Source organism: Microplitis mediator, chromosome 10 (assembly GCF_029852145.1).
Source record: "Microplitis mediator isolate UGA2020A chromosome 10, iyMicMedi2.1, whole genome shotgun sequence".
Taxonomy (NCBI): Eukaryota; Metazoa; Arthropoda; class Insecta; order Hymenoptera; family Braconidae; genus Microplitis; species Microplitis mediator.
Window position 1 is genome coordinate 20596028 of NC_079978.1, and position 16265 is coordinate 20612292.

Sequence of the window (16265 nt, forward strand, 5' to 3'; positions counted from 1 at the left end):
GGGTGTAATTAAACTATTTGTAATCATTGCAGTGTTGTGTTAGTTATAGCTATATAGTAATACAACTTTCTTAGATATCTAGAAATTACAATCCCACAATGAAATATTTCATACAATTTTTCTGTAAATTTTTTTCACAGCCGCAATTGGATGGCAATTTAACCCAAAAATTTGCCTTTCACTTGCGGAAAAAACTTGGAAGCCAAAATTCTTTGAATCCGACAGAAAACTTAAAGAGCAAAATTCTATTTTCAAATCCAGTTTTTGCAGCCAATTTGACGTCTACTTTCTGCTGTAGACTTCCGTCAACTTGCAATCAAAATGGCTATTAGGGTTATTATTGTCTATTTATCCAGATCGGTGTAGTGGTGATCTAGATTTTTTTGTCCCAATGGTGGGTTCGAGCCGTCGAGCCTCATAAGAAAAATTGTTTAATTCGAGTATCGAAATTTTTCGACCTGGGAAAATAAATGTCTGCTCAGTTCTAAAATGTTATGAATAAAGGATGAGCAATTGAGAAAATGTACGCCCACGCATGTAGATATTGATGAATATATTCGGTAAAACCGAGAAACGTGAGATTTAGATATGATTGTGGATGGTAAACGGATAAATGTGCAAATTTGACGAGGTTGTCGCAGCTCACCATTTAGAAATGTTCACGTACAAAGTATGTATATATATATAGTGGAATTGTGTTAGCCAAAGAGGGAAAGAGGGAACAAGAGTGTGAACATGCGCGTGTTCGCGTCTATTTCTGTATGCGTTGGTCGGCTGTGAATAAAAATAATTAACGGAACCTACGGACATCGGAATCACGATTGATTTACGAGAACCTGAAGTTCGGAAGCGGCACTGGACATTTTGCAAACTGCGTGTTCACGGAGGCTCGATTGATTTTTTTCCCTTCCCATGTCCTCTCGTTCTAGCTTTTCCTCAATCTCCTCTCTGTGCTTCTCATCACTGTACTTTTTTGTTGTTTCATAAAATTAAGAAAAATTTTGGCAAAATAGACGACAGTTAAAATTTTCAAACTTTGATAGATCCAAATCTTTTTGAATTTTGAATTTTTATTATAAACTTTGTAAAATAAAACAAATAAATTTTATCAGCAATAAATGAACTTCTTTTAGTGTAAGATCTTACAAGGCTGCAATTTTATTCTTATATGAATTCGAAATGAATTTTTTGAATCGTGGCTCAATATGAATTTATGGTTTTTTTTTAAATATACAAAATCTTCTAAGATTTCCGATAAGATCTAGAGTTATCCCTTTGAGGGATAACCCTAATAAACTCTTTCGATGCTGGTATGCATTATCTCGGGTGTAAGGTTAGAAGATAAAAGAAGAAAGGACGAGACCTTTTTAAAAAATCCTTATAAATAAATTAGTAGTTTCGTTTATTTTTCTGTCATATAGACTTTTAATTTGACTTGATTAATTAATATATGACATTTTGCACATCCCAAGCGCGAAGCGTTGGTGCTTCGCGACCGCGTTATTCAGTGCGACTATTTTGCTGACGCTAAATCACCTACACTTTTTTAACTGCACCAAGACGGATTTAATTGTGTATCAGTAAAGACAATTTATTAAGGAACAATTTCGTCCAGTATTAAGTCGACTTATTATTCCATGGAATTAAAATAAAGTATTTTAGTCCGAGAAATCAGTTCTGTCGACTGTCGTATGAAGTTCGTAGACACGATAAATCTCGATACATAATTAATCAGCCTAATTGTTTATTTATCAGCTTTTTATTTTTCATCTCAAAAATCATTTTGAAACCCACTATTCAAATCCTGTTTGTTTATTCGTAATTAATAAAAAAATTAAAACCGATAGTTCGCGAAAAATTGGCTGCCATTTTTATTTTTACTGTTATTGTTTTAATCTTTTTTCTCTATCAACTGGCGGCAGCACTGGCGTGACACTAGGATTTAAAAAAGAGCGACATCTGAGACAAAAAGGCGGGATATTCAAAAAAATTAAATTTGAACTAAGAAAAAAAATTGAATTAGGGGAAGAGGGAGAAAAAGGGGGTAGGGTAGACAAAACGGGGTACCCCCAAAATTTGATAAAAAAAATTTTAATATTTTAAATGGTTTTTAAACATTCCAAAATCACTTCTGTAAATATAATTAAGCGTTACTTTGAATTTTTTTGGTAAACTTTTTCAAAAATCAATTGTCAGTTGAAAAATATTAATGACGTTTGTTTTATGATAAAAACTATTAAAAATTTTTTTTTTTCTTTTGTATCCAATAAACATGTAAAATATAATTTTTTTTCATGTAAATTATTTAAAAAAAAATTCAACTTAATCAAATTCGTTTAAAATCCAGAAATTTTTTTTTTTACCTTTTTTAGGGGGTACCCTTTGCCCGCAGAAATGAAAAATTTTTTTTTTCAACAGTAACTGAAAATTTCTTCTATTTACTTTGAATATCATTAAAAAAAAAAGATTTAGCGTATTTGAGTCCTCGAAAACTTGGTGTTTCCTTAAGTACCCCCTCTTGCCCCTCCCACCCCTAATAATTTCAAAGTTGAATAAAAATTCATAATAAAAAAATTTTGATGCGCACAATATTCGAGTAAATTAAAGAAAGTGAATTAGATTTGTTTAAATTTCAAATTTTTAAAGCGGCTTTATAATAAATGAAAATATCATAAGTCTATAAGCCGTTATCTGAAATATGAACCGTAAAAAATAAAAAAATGACAGTATTGTACTCGGTAGTAGAAATTAAAACCATTATCTTGTCATTATTGTCTCGGGTGTCTCGAGATTGACATCTATTTTAAAAACAGGCAGATAAACAAGACGAAGAACAAACTATACAAGAGACCAGCTGTCCATGTGGTCAAAAGAACATCGTGAACGAGATCTCGAGTTACTCCCACGAGATTGAGCCAGCTCACTCCCAGCTCCACCTCCCGCAGTGACTCTATCTCGCCTACGCCTATTTGATGAGATCTGCCCAAAGAAAACAGATCATCTGCCGCGTGTGGTCTTTGTTGATCTTTTTTTCTTATAAAACCATTCGGATAATCAACGGAAAAATACAGTCATCACCTATCGGTTCCATCGGCGATATTTACGGTCAAACAAGAATCGCCTCGTGCCCATCCATTCTTTTTTTTTTCATATTGACATTAAGCACTCGAGCAAAGAAAACTATTCTGCATATTTTGAATTTATACGAATGGAAAACATTGAAGGCTTTTTTTGTCTGACTAGAATTTAAAAGGCACAATGTTTCTACAACATGCACTCGTCTTATTGACTACAATTCTTACCAGAAACATGAGCAGGCTTCGAGCATGCGTCGACAAATGCTCGTTTTAATACAAACTTGACCGTTAATAATTAAAAAAAAAAAAAAAATAAATAAATGAATGGTAGAAATAAATTTTGTAGGATATTAAATTCGTGTTATACATAACGATTTGAAGGAATTGAAAAGTTTTGGATACAATCAAATGAACACCCATATAAAAATAACATATATGGTCAAAATAGGGGAAGGGGGGGCAAAACGGGATACCCTCAAAATTTCGTCAAAATTTTTTTTTCTCGAAAAACTTTCGAAAACGGTCAAAAATGACATCTAGTATTATTTTACACTATTAAAAGCTAAAAAAAAAACATTTTTATATTTTTTGCGAAAAGTATAATATTGGCGCCAATTTCAAATTTTGAAAAGAAATAACAAGGAAAAACTTATTTAAAAATATGTTGAGAGTAAATTTTATTACTTACATCAATTTAGAAAGACATTATTACATCAATTTTATTCACTTGAAAAAAAAAAAAAAAAAATTACTTTTTTTTGGGTATCCCATTTTGCCCGCAGAAAATAAAAATTTTTTTTCTGATGGCAGTCTAAAATTCGTTATATTTATTTTAAAAAGAATCAAAATGAAGCCAATTTACGATATTTATCTCCCTAAAAACTAAATTTTTCGTTAAGTATCCCGTTTTGCCCCCCCCTTCCCCTATATGTAAAAATATATGATAAATATCAGAAAATATATGTGGCCAATTTAACTATATTTCCTGATATATTTTTTTTTATATTAAAAAATATAATATCCATCATATACGTGTCCGTATAAGTTTAGCATATATAAAATATATATGTCAATCATATACAATAAAAATATTTTTATCATATATGAAAATATATATTCTTGTCATATACGAAAACTATATTTTTATCATACATAAAAATATATATTTCTATCATATACGAATAATATATTCTGATCATATATAAAAACATATATTTATATTGTGTATGGAAAAAAAAAGTTTCTTATTCGTCTGACCAACTCCAATTAAATTAGATCTGAATTTTAATATACTCTTTAAATTGCAGTTAAAATTTTCAAAATTAGTTAATTTGATGCGAATATATATACCCATATACATATACATACACCGAATAAAATATATGCTTAAATATAACAAAGAAAATATATGGTGCCATATATAATATAAATTATATGCTACCATATATTTCATTTCATATAAAAATTTTATATTTTTTGAATATAAAAGGAAATATATCAATACAATATATTATAAGGTAAATGTAAATGTATATATAGCTTATTATAAAAAACATATAAGTTACATATATGGAATGCATATATTTACTACTGTATATAGTTTTATATTAAATCGGCGAAAATCTCTATATGATTTGTTATAATATACAATTTAATATATCATATATTTTTTTTTGCAAAAATATGTGATTTTATATATTTTAACCATATATTGTTTTTTCATACGGGTACTCTTTAAATTGCAGTTAAAATTTTCAAAATTAATTAATTTGATGCGAATATATATATACCCATATACATATACATACACCGAATAAAATATATGCTTAAATATAATAAAGAAAATATATGGTGCCATATATAATATAAATTATATGCTACCATATATTTCATTTCATATAAAAATTTTATATTTTTTGAATATAAAAGGAAATATATCAATACAATATATTATAAGGTAAATGTAAATGTATATGTAGCTTAATATAAAAAACATATAAGTTACATATATGGAATACATATATTTACTACTGTATATAATTTTATATTAATTCGGCCAAAATCTCTATATGATTTTTTATAATATTTCATATATTTTTTTGTTGCAAACATATATGATTTTATATATTTTAACCATATATTGTTTTTTCATACGGGGAGTTAACATTACTTTAAATAAAGTGTATGATAAAAAAATTAAATAACACTTTGTAAAAGGGTTCTTTAATATCCGTTGATTGTTTTATCTTTATCACATTTTTTTGCCACTAAAACTCAATTGAAGCTCTTTAAGTTTTTTTTTCTTTAAAGTATCTTGTGTCGCACCCTCTTGAGATTTTCCTTTAGCTAAGAAATGTACTCTATCTTAGTACTTCCTTTTTACTTATTTTTTTTTTTTTTGCTAAATTCCTATCCGCAGTAGAATGGGAAATCCTCTGATCTTTTCGTTTTCTCATCTTTACCAACAGATCACAAGACACTGTTCAAACCCTCGAAAGATTTCCCTTTTCATCCCATTCCACTGTGATATAACCACGACTAAAGTTTAAGAGAGAAAAGACGAAAGTGTAAACAGAAATGAGTTTTCTCAGTTCTCGCCCTCTTATAAAAGATTTCCCTCAAGATTTTCCGGGCCGCAGGCTACAGAGGGGACAAGAAAAGAGAAAGAAAATAGACCTGTTGAACTAAGAAATGTTGAAATTTTACTCTCGGGAATAGAGAATACCGTTTTCTTACGAGAAACGGATCTGACCTCAATCCACCCCTTCAAGTATTAAGAAACAACTTGTTGCACATAAAATTGAGTCCCGGCCAAGGATATCTATCACTTATTTTTTTTCCTTTTTTTTTTTTTTGCTTTAAGCGGAAATGGAACAAGACACGCAACGTTCTTTCAATCTTAACTATTCTGCCTGAACGTTTTTTTTCTTTTTATGGACTGCTATTTATTTCTTTCAATAAAAAAACATAATTACATAATGTACTTAAGAAATGTTTACACGTAAAATTAAAAAAAATTCCGCGATATCTCGAACAGGACAAATTTCGAATAATTAAAATTCTTTTGAAAATACAGTCGTCTGCCCATTATAAGCCACTTGCCCTCAATCTGCGTTATTGGGTTCAAAAAACTTCTCCCACTTTAACACTCTAAAGAGTTTTGTACCAGACCTCCCCATTATAAGCCTGCGTTCAAATTGTCTATGTTAGAAATAACGGTCGGGAAAAATAGACAAAATCATGGAAAATAAACCGGGCTTATAACGAATAGTCGAAGAAAAAACTAAACGCGCAGTAGTGGGGGGACTAAAATTCCCCACATCCACTAGATCAGGCTTATGACGAGTCAACTGAAGCTGGAATTAAGGATTCAAATACTGATTCAAAAAGAAAATTCTTCTACTAAGAGAAGTAAAAACTATTTTTACCAAAAATCTCTTATGGAAAAAAATTCCGAGCCAATGTTTTTTTTTGTTCTCAAAATCTATTGATGGGTAATGAAATTAATCCCCTTATTAATCACTGAGTGGCAATTAGAATTTTATGACCTTCTTAACAAGTCATTTGAATATTTTGACTTGAGTGAACACTTTATCATCCATAAGACTACTTGTTGAATCCTTCGCCTCTAAGATTATACTACGCTAAGAAACCACTTGTTGAATGTTTCTTAGCTTTCGTATTTCTATAGAAACGATCAAGAAGCTCATTTTATATAAGTATTCAGTGTTGGGGGTCCGAAATTTATTTTCCCTTATAGATTGTTATCAATCACGTGGGTTTTCATAAATGATTACTAGAAATTAGGGGTGCGAATAGTTTCAACTTATGAATATTCGTGAAGAATCTTCCAATTCGGATTTTGAAAACCTTTTGTCTAATTCGGACGCACCGAATCATTCGGAAAATTAAAGTTTTTTTTCAAAACCCGGGTCAAAATTAAAACTTGATTCAGGCTCACTTCGCCTTATTTTCTTTTGAAGTTATCGATTTCTCGACGATTTTTTGATAAGATCTCGACTTTTTCGACTTAAATTTAATTTTTTTAAACTATTTGAACTTTTTTCATCTTAGGTTCAACTTATTCGTCTTTACTTTGAGCACGATAGTCATTCACATTACTGTTGACTGCTAAACCAAGTCGAAAAAAAGTCATTTATTCGCCTTACTTTCGCCTTAATATATAAAAATTATTTCACCTTAGTTCTGACTTTTTCGACTTATAATTTAAGTCGAATAAGTCTACATCAAGTCAATTTCGACTTGATTTCAACTTTTTCGTCTTAAATCGTGACTAAGTAAGCCAGTTAAGTCTAAACCAAGGCGAAAACTTAATATATTTCATACCTCCGTAAAAAAAGTCGAGTTTGTCTTGTGAAAAACGGCTCCAAATTTCGATTTGGTAAACCAAGTCTAAATCAAGTTTTATTTTTGACCTGGGAAGACTTGAAATTGTGATATTTTTCCAATAATTCAAATTAGTATCAGAAATAAATTTAAAACTCAGACACGAGTATACAGAATCATTACTTTTTGTTTCTTTGACTCAGCTCACAAACAAAAACTTTTGAAAGCTGATCCAAATTTTCGGATTTGAATCGAATAATTTGTAAAATTACAAATAATCTCAGAACTTTAATACTTCTAAAATTAACAAATAATTCGAAAATTGATGAATTCGAATACTCGAAAATTGACGAACAATCCGAAAATTTTGATTTTATCGAATTATGATATTCGAATTTCGAATCGAATAGCAATATTCGATCCGTACGCCCCTAATTTATTAGGTTTCACAATCACACGGTTCTGATGAGTTTTTTTTCCCAAAAGATTACGAAATATTAAAGAAAAAAAAATTGATCGTAATTTGACTGTACATTAGAAAGTCATGCTATTCAAATAAATGACAGAAAGCGCTCGAATATTTAAACTCGATATTCTGACATCTCCATAGTACTAAAGGATCAATATTACAGCACTTGACTGTCATCTAAAAATCTGCTCAACAGACTTATCTTGAATAGATAAGCCGAAAAAATGATTAAAGCATACAAGTATGGTATCAGGTTACTAAAAATAAATCTTCATATAAATATACATACATATTATATTGTATTATTCTGCGAGGTTTATAAATAAAAATCACATTTACGATATTTTTCTGTAGCTCGTGTTTTTCTTTTATTTTAGTAATTCGATGAAAGTTAGAAGATAAGTTTTTATGGAATAAATGGGCGTTGCTGAGAAAGCCACATGTTGTGATATATGATTACAGTTGAGGACAGATGATTTAATGAGAGCAGAGCTCCAGAATCGAACATTTAATAAGGTTCTGATTAGTAATTTCGATAGTCTTGACTGCCATCATTGCAGTAAATGTGGAATAATAATAATAATAGCAAAATATATAATACTTGATAAATATATACTTATAAAACAAAGATAAATGTATCACATCGCAATGTCTGTATTCTGTACCACTATCAATTTATTCTACTCCAGTTACTTGAGTATTAAATACAAACTAAATTTTAGTCTAGTAATTTTTGAGTTATTCAAGAAATGAAAAAAACTTTTTTTTTTCATTTTGAAAATTACGCGCTGAGAATTTTATCGTAAAAATGAATGATACTGAAGTTAGCTGACGTCTGATAATTTTTTGCATTTTTTTAGAAATATAAAAAAAAAAAAATATTTTAAAAAATCGCGCCAATAGTTTTTTAAATTTTCTATCCATGCACATTTTTAATTTTTTTTTTCTGTCAATGATTTGTTGAAAAAAAAAAAATGCGAAAATTGTTAATTGTCTTCCAACTTCAGTCATAAAAATTGTCAAAAAATTTTAGGTCACTCTGGGATAAGTCGATTTTTTTGAAAACTTTACTGAGTGTTTTAGTAATTTTTAATAAAATTTTTTGAAAAATAACTAGATACAGTCGAAGTCTATTAAGTCGGATTCCATTAAGTCGGAACTTCCCCTCAATCTTGACCCCCCTACGAGCTACGCTGTCCCCCACCCAATGGCGTGTATGTATATATTTATATAGACATCATACATGTGATGTAAGAGCGCATGCGTGTAATTTTTTCTTTAAAGAAAGTGGCATTCGATAAGTCGGAATTTTTAGAAAAGTTTCTTCGTAGACTATCTGCCCAAGTTAATAAAATTCGACTGTGAAATAGAAAATTTAAATTCGAAAATTCCAAATGTTCCGTTATTTTGTATGGTAATTTTATCAAAAGTCATTTAAATTCGAGTTCGTTCGGAAATGTTCGGCTTTTTTCGTTCATTCTAGTACCGATAGGTTAGAATTTATTACACGATGCATTGAGGCGTAATTTAGTTTGTATCACTTCAGAATATTATAAATGAAACAAAAAATATCTTAAACCCAATAATCTTTGGAGTTATCATTTTATTTGAATTTTATAGATTACGATGCGCGTTTTCATCATTCCTTTATCTAGGTAACCATCTGTTATTTATCCGCATAGGGTTAGTGTATAAAGACTATAAAAATTCAACCAATTGATATCTTCACAGATATATTTATATATAGGGACATAACTATTTTCCATGTATCGATTTTACAACCAATAGAGACTTTAGTAGCCTTCATAATCTTTATGATCCTCTAGTACATCTACTTCTTTTGTCATCTCTTTTAATTTTTTTTCGGAATTGTTTTCTTTCCGCAGCTGTGTGTGTTAAAAAAAAAAGGTGACATTTACTGACCAAAATACACGACCAATGATTGAGATAAAAAAGTCTATAGCAGAATAAGGAAAGCATTAAAAAAGCAGACCTCAGGAAAACATCCAGTGATTTTATTTTGAAATTTTTCCCGCACGCGTCTGTCGGGGCTGCATAGAAAGTATACAGAGAAAATTTTTTAATTTATATACAAGACAAAATTTCACTGCTGATCAAATAAATTTTTACCAACATCTGGTTTCCAACAAAAAATAAAAGAAGAAGCGTAGTGGCACATTCTGTAGCAAGGGATGAAACAAGACGATTTTAGACGAGGGTGAAATCGACTGCCCGACCCTAAGTCTGAAATCGCGTCTCATTCTAAACTTTTGAACCGATGGTACAAAATCAAAATTTTAGGCGCGAAAGGAAAAATTCTTACGCTGAGAAATTCTTTTTTTTTGTGGATTTTTGGAACCCACCCGACAAATTTCAGCAAAATTCCATCATGAAAACAAATCCAGTTGTCAGGTTTCTATGAAATCTACTGACAATTTAATTTTTGATAAAGAATTCAAACTCGCAGATTTCGTAAAGTTCGAAGTATGGCCGCAGAGTTGAACTAATTTCGACTTTTTCGACCTGTGATTTTCTCATAATTTCGAAACTTACTACTAACAATAATTGAAATTTTCAAGAAGTACATTTTAGGCAGCTTTAAATTACGCAGTGCAGTTGATTTAAAGAATTGATAAAACGAAGAAGGGGAAATAAAAATATATTTAAAGGAGGGACTTGGCCGCAGCAGAATAGCTAATAGATCACAAACTTAAGGACAAAGAGGAGGATGTCGTGGCCGGAACGAAACTTTACCTATTTGTTAAGTCTTGCTGCTCGAAATTGTCTGAGACACTGTGGCATTGCTTCCCTCTCACTACGTGAACGTTATATGAACTCGAGGGTAAGCATAAACTGCCTGATAACACTGAGAGAAGGTTACTTCGATGACAAAGTTGGATGCAACAAAACTTTTGGGGTGAATATTCTGCAATGACTTGACATCCTTAGTAACATACATTCAAGAAATTACTTTCCGCCATTTTTATGCGTTTTTTTCCTACGGAAATTGTACAAGTCGTATTGCAGTGGAAATTTATTGCGATAACCCCAAAAATAACAAATTGTTATCTGCTTACATATGTCTTGATTAGATATAAGTTTGGGTATACATTTGTGGTGAGGTTCTTTTCTGCTTGCGACTTTTTTTCTGCATGCGACAATTGAAAAATTCACAGTTTTTCATTACGATAATAGTAATTACCGTAAATAGAATTTTTAAAACACTAAGGGGAGGGAAAAAATTGTAATTTCGAATTAATTGAATTTTAATATCAGCAATCGATTAACAAAAATATTAAACTCACATTAATTATTTGCTATAAAAGTAATCTAATTTAGTTTTATGATTTATTTTCAGAAACCAGCACTTTCCTCATCACTCCATCACACAACCGTAAGTGTTTACTAGCAATAAAAGACGAGTAAAGTAAATACATGAGCTAGAATTAAAATATTTCCCTACTCTCTAAACATGAATTAGTGGAAATTTCATTAATTACGTTAGTGAAGCAGTATTCACTTCATAATCAGTGTATTTAAATAACAAATTAGTTAATTCTCACTAATAAATTTAGCACTATAATTTTCACTAGCAAATTAGTGATTTTCACTATTAAACTAGCGATATTTTCATAATTTCTACAAGTGAAACTGTTATTCACTTCTTAATTTATGAATTTCACAATTTTACTAGTAACTTTAACTAGCAAATAATTAAATATTTTACTAGATATAAATATAATTAATAATTATGGTGCTATTTTTAAAAATTTTAATAAAAAACTTTCAAAATAAAAAAAAATAGAAGTACAGAACAATAATATATTTATATGAAGAGTACGTCAATCATAACATCACGGATTTTTTATTTCTTCATCAGTTATTGTTTGGTATCATAACGAATATACTATTTACACTCACGCGAGCACATGCGTAGGCCAGCGCAGTGGATAGCGTCAAAGACTTTGAATCGGAAGGATGCAGGTTCGAGCCCAGCAGTCACCGGGATTTTTTCATCAATCAAAAATCATGTATACTTCCTCTAAGTAATGATTCTAATACATTAATCACATTTCGGATCTAATTACAAGTGTCTTATATTTTTTTTCGCAATATAATATTTTTTTTCACCGATGAAATCAGTGGATTCCCATATTCACTTTTCAATTTAGTGGATTCTCATATTCACTTATCAAATCAGTGAATTCTAATATTCACATATTCATTTAGTGAATATTCACTAATTCTGCGTGGTACAATTGTAGCATTGACAATTAGTGAATATTCACTTGAAATTAGTGAAAAATCACTAATTCATATTTAGAGAGTATTAGTTCAAAATATCATAAAACATTTGCATGGTAAATACATAGACAAGTAAAAATTTTCTTGGGGCGATTAAAATTTTTTGCACCGATTCCTTTTTTTCTGTGCGTACGTAAAAATTCTACTAACTTTTGATAAGTTTTTGTATACCATATATATTGATACCGGTTTCGAATATGACCTTTGCGGTGACAAGCCACCGGATGTCTCATTTCTTGAGATGACCTTGAAGTTTACCCTCGATGTCAAAGAATATACAATTAGAAAAAAAGATTTGCGGTAACTGATATAAGAAAGATTCAAATATTCTCTAAAGAAAGACCTCTCCATTACCATATATGTATAAAGGTATGTTGGTTGACAATGCAACTGCCTGGGAAAAGATATTCGCCGGGGGGTTGTTGGAGAGAAGAGAGAAGAAGAGCAGAAAAGGGATAGACGACTATTGAGAAAGATAGAGGGTATCAGGGAGGTGGAGATGTGTTCTAAGGTAGATAATCATGCTTGCTGATTTCTTCCCTAATTAAAGTTGCACTGTCACCGACGAGCCCCTGCGGAGTCACAACCGCCTGCAATTCGTCGCTCTTCTTTTCCCACTCAATGTCAACACTGCCACATAGTTTAGGCTCACGCGTGTGACAAAGACAAAAGTAAATTGCTCGCGGCATAAAGCCAGATGTATATATATATATACATAATTTTTTTCCTTTTAGTAACCACCCGAATGATGCATGATATAGTATAGTAATCGATCCACATTATTTATACACAGTAAAAAATATTGTGTATTTGTGTTAACAACGGTCCGTGTTAAATTTTTTGTGTTAAATCAAGAAAATTCACTGTATTACTTGGAAACTTTGAATCGATCTACTGTTTATCACTTTAAAAGTGTTACTTAGTACAGAAATTTTAATTATCAAAATTTGTTGAGTGCTACTTTGAAATTAACGCAGAATTTATAATGAAAATTCGTTCGATAGTCACGGAAAAATTATTGGAAAAATGAAAATGTTGATTTTACTTCTCGTAATACTCAAATTTTATGTCGTAATTTGAACACTAATTTCGTATCAAAATTTGAACCTTAATTTTATATCGAAATTTGAATCTAAATATCATAACAAAATTTGAATACAAATTTCATATTAAAATTTGAACCTAATTTCGAATCAAAATTTAAACTCAATTTTCATATCAAAATTTGAACGACAATTTCGTACCAAAATTTGAACCCAAACTTCATATCAAAATGTGAACACAAATTTCATCTCAAAATTTGAACCTTAATTTCATACCAAAATTTGAAGCTTTATTTCAAATCAAAATTTGAACCTAAATTTCGTATCAAAATTTAAACTCAAAATTCGTATCAAAATTTGAACCTTTATTTCGTACCAAAATTAGAACCTAAATTTCATATTAAAATTTGAACCTAATTTCGAATCAAAATTTAAACTCAATTTTCGTATCAAAATTTGAACGACAATTTCGTACCAAAATTTGAACCCGAATTTCATATCAAAATGTGAACACAAATTTCATCTCAAAATTTGAAACTTAATTTCATACCAAAATTTGAAGCTTTATTTCAAATCAAAATTTGAACCTAAATTTCGTATCAAAATTTAAACTCAAAATTCATATCAAAATTTGGACCTATATTTCGTATCAACATTTGGACCTCAATTTCGTATCAAAATTTGAATCTCGATTTCGTATCAAAATTTGAACCTAAAGTTCGTATCAAAATTAGAACCTAAGTTTCGTATAAAAATTTGAACACAAATTTCATATCGAAATTTGAACCTAAATTTCATATCAAAATTTAGACACAAATAGTCTGTTAAAAAATAACACAAATATTGTGTGGACCGTTTCTAACACACAGATTATGTTGATTGTGACACAATACTTTTTCCTGTGTGCCTAGATTAATAAATAATATTTTACAATTTCGAAGTGAATAAATAAAAAATAAATAGTAATTCATCATACAATCAATAATATGATCCATAGATAGACTAATACAAAAAAGCTGATGGGCAATAAAACCACAAGGGATTATATTGAGAGAAATCTCGATTTATTCCAGTCAGGGTTCATTTAAAGAACTGAAGAAAATATGAGTATTATAGCCAGGTAAGGGGCCACGAGGAACAGAGAAAACAGATTGTAGAACAGTAAAGAAGAGGGTATTTTGCTCAAACAGGTCTCAAGGTGCATGTCTGGGCACATTTAAAGGGCCAAATAAGAAAGCGCCAGATGGTTCGACCTACCCTAAAGTATAAGCTCGAATTAACGACATCACTTACGGACGCTCACGTACATATAAATAGATACGTGGGTAACCTTTTTACAAGGGTCTGTCTGCATCAAGAAATGCATTTTTCACAATTATTTTTCTTCGTTTTTCCTGTAAAATTCAATCCTCCCATCTTTGTTTCGTTGGTGCTTTCATCCCTTGTTCTCTATTCCCTTTCTTTCTTTCTCTAATCTTCCTCACGCCAGCCCTGTTGTTGATTATACTACGATTGAATGCAAAGAAACTTCTCTATCGTTAAACATATGTTACCAAGTCGTTGTATACTTCTACGGAGTGTCTAATCCGCACTCGAGTTACCCAAAACTATTCATTATTTTCTTTAATAGTCTGACAGACTATTAGAGAAAAATGGATGAAAACAGATGAACAATCAGACCGGATATTGATCTAAGTGTTATTCTGATCGGACAATATGTAGCGATACATTCAATGAATAGAAAATGTAATAAGAAATAAATATTCTGTTTATCATTTTTGCTTTTATATGGTGGCCTGAGATTAAAAAAGTTATTGGGGTCGCGTTTTATTTAAGCAATTGGGCTTATATATGTGAATAACTAGGAAGCTGCCTAAGAAATTGATCTCAAAACTAAATCACGATTACATCTCTACGAACCAGGGGTATGCGACTAATTCGAAATATTCGCATCAAATCGAATCGAATAATTCAAAAATTTTCTTATGATATTTTTTTAAAAAATTCGGTTTTTTATCAGAAGTAAATAAAACTAAGACACGAATCTACAAAATACTTATTTTTGGTTACGTTAAAAAACTAAGCTCTTCATCAACTAAAAATTAAAATTTGAAATTCTCTTACCCTAATATAGAAATTAAATTTCAAATTGACTTTACAATATCATTAAATAAAAATTAGTGAGATTTGATTTTTTAAAATTTTTGATTTATCGGTCGCAACGTCAACTGGGAAAATTCTTGTGTAAAATTACATTTTTATTTTTCAAAATTTTTGGACAAAACCATAGAGACTTAATTGTGATCTTACGAAATCGATTATTTTATTTTTGAATCGCCATAAAAAATAAACTAATCAATTAAAAATAAAGTTATACTAGTGTTAATTAATGCCTATTTCATAAATTACAACATGAATTTTACGAAACTGAGTTGCGTCTTATCATTCAGAAGTAATTCAATGATAAAACTGCGGAAGTAAATTTCTTGGATTTTTTGAAATTTTCAAAACCATCAATCGGTTAGAAGAAATCGTGGGAACAAAAAATTATATAGAGGAAATTATTGCCAATCGCGTGAACTTTAAAATCCATTTTACAAAATTGAGTTACAACTTCCGGTTCAAAAGTTTTTCAAGGACAAAGCGATAATAAGTCATTTTTATGAAAATCAAAAAATTTTCAATCACCATAAATTCCAAACTAATCGACCAATTTCGCTCATCTTCAAACTCGATCAAGTTAATCATCCAAAGAAAAAGTCTATCAAATTTCATAATGATCCGATACGAATTGTAGTCCAATCACTGACATAACGCGTTATGTCACATATATAAACTTTTGAACCGAAAATATCGGCACCTCAAAATACTAAAACATGATACCAAAATTTAGAAAATTGTGACATGCGACCCTCTACAATAACAACATTTATATAAAAAATAATAATAATAAAAACAGGACCTTGAGAGACTTTTTTATCGATATCTTTTATTGACACTAGAAATAAATTTCCAAAAAAATGA

The 16265-nt window shown here is 29.9% G+C and overlaps 1 protein-coding gene across 3 annotated transcripts in view; it reads left to right on the forward strand.

Annotated features, from left to right (window-relative positions):
* The window catches only part of LOC130675642 (homeobox protein prospero), a 116948-nt gene that overhangs the window by 26827 nt on the left and 73856 nt on the right, over positions 1–16265 (forward strand). For all 3 annotated transcript variants that reach the window (XM_057481433.1, XM_057481436.1, XM_057481435.1), the window contains exon 3: positions 11252–11287. The gene's annotated coding sequence lies outside the window, so the exon portion shown is untranslated. The remainder of the gene's footprint in view (positions 1–11251; positions 11288–16265) is intronic.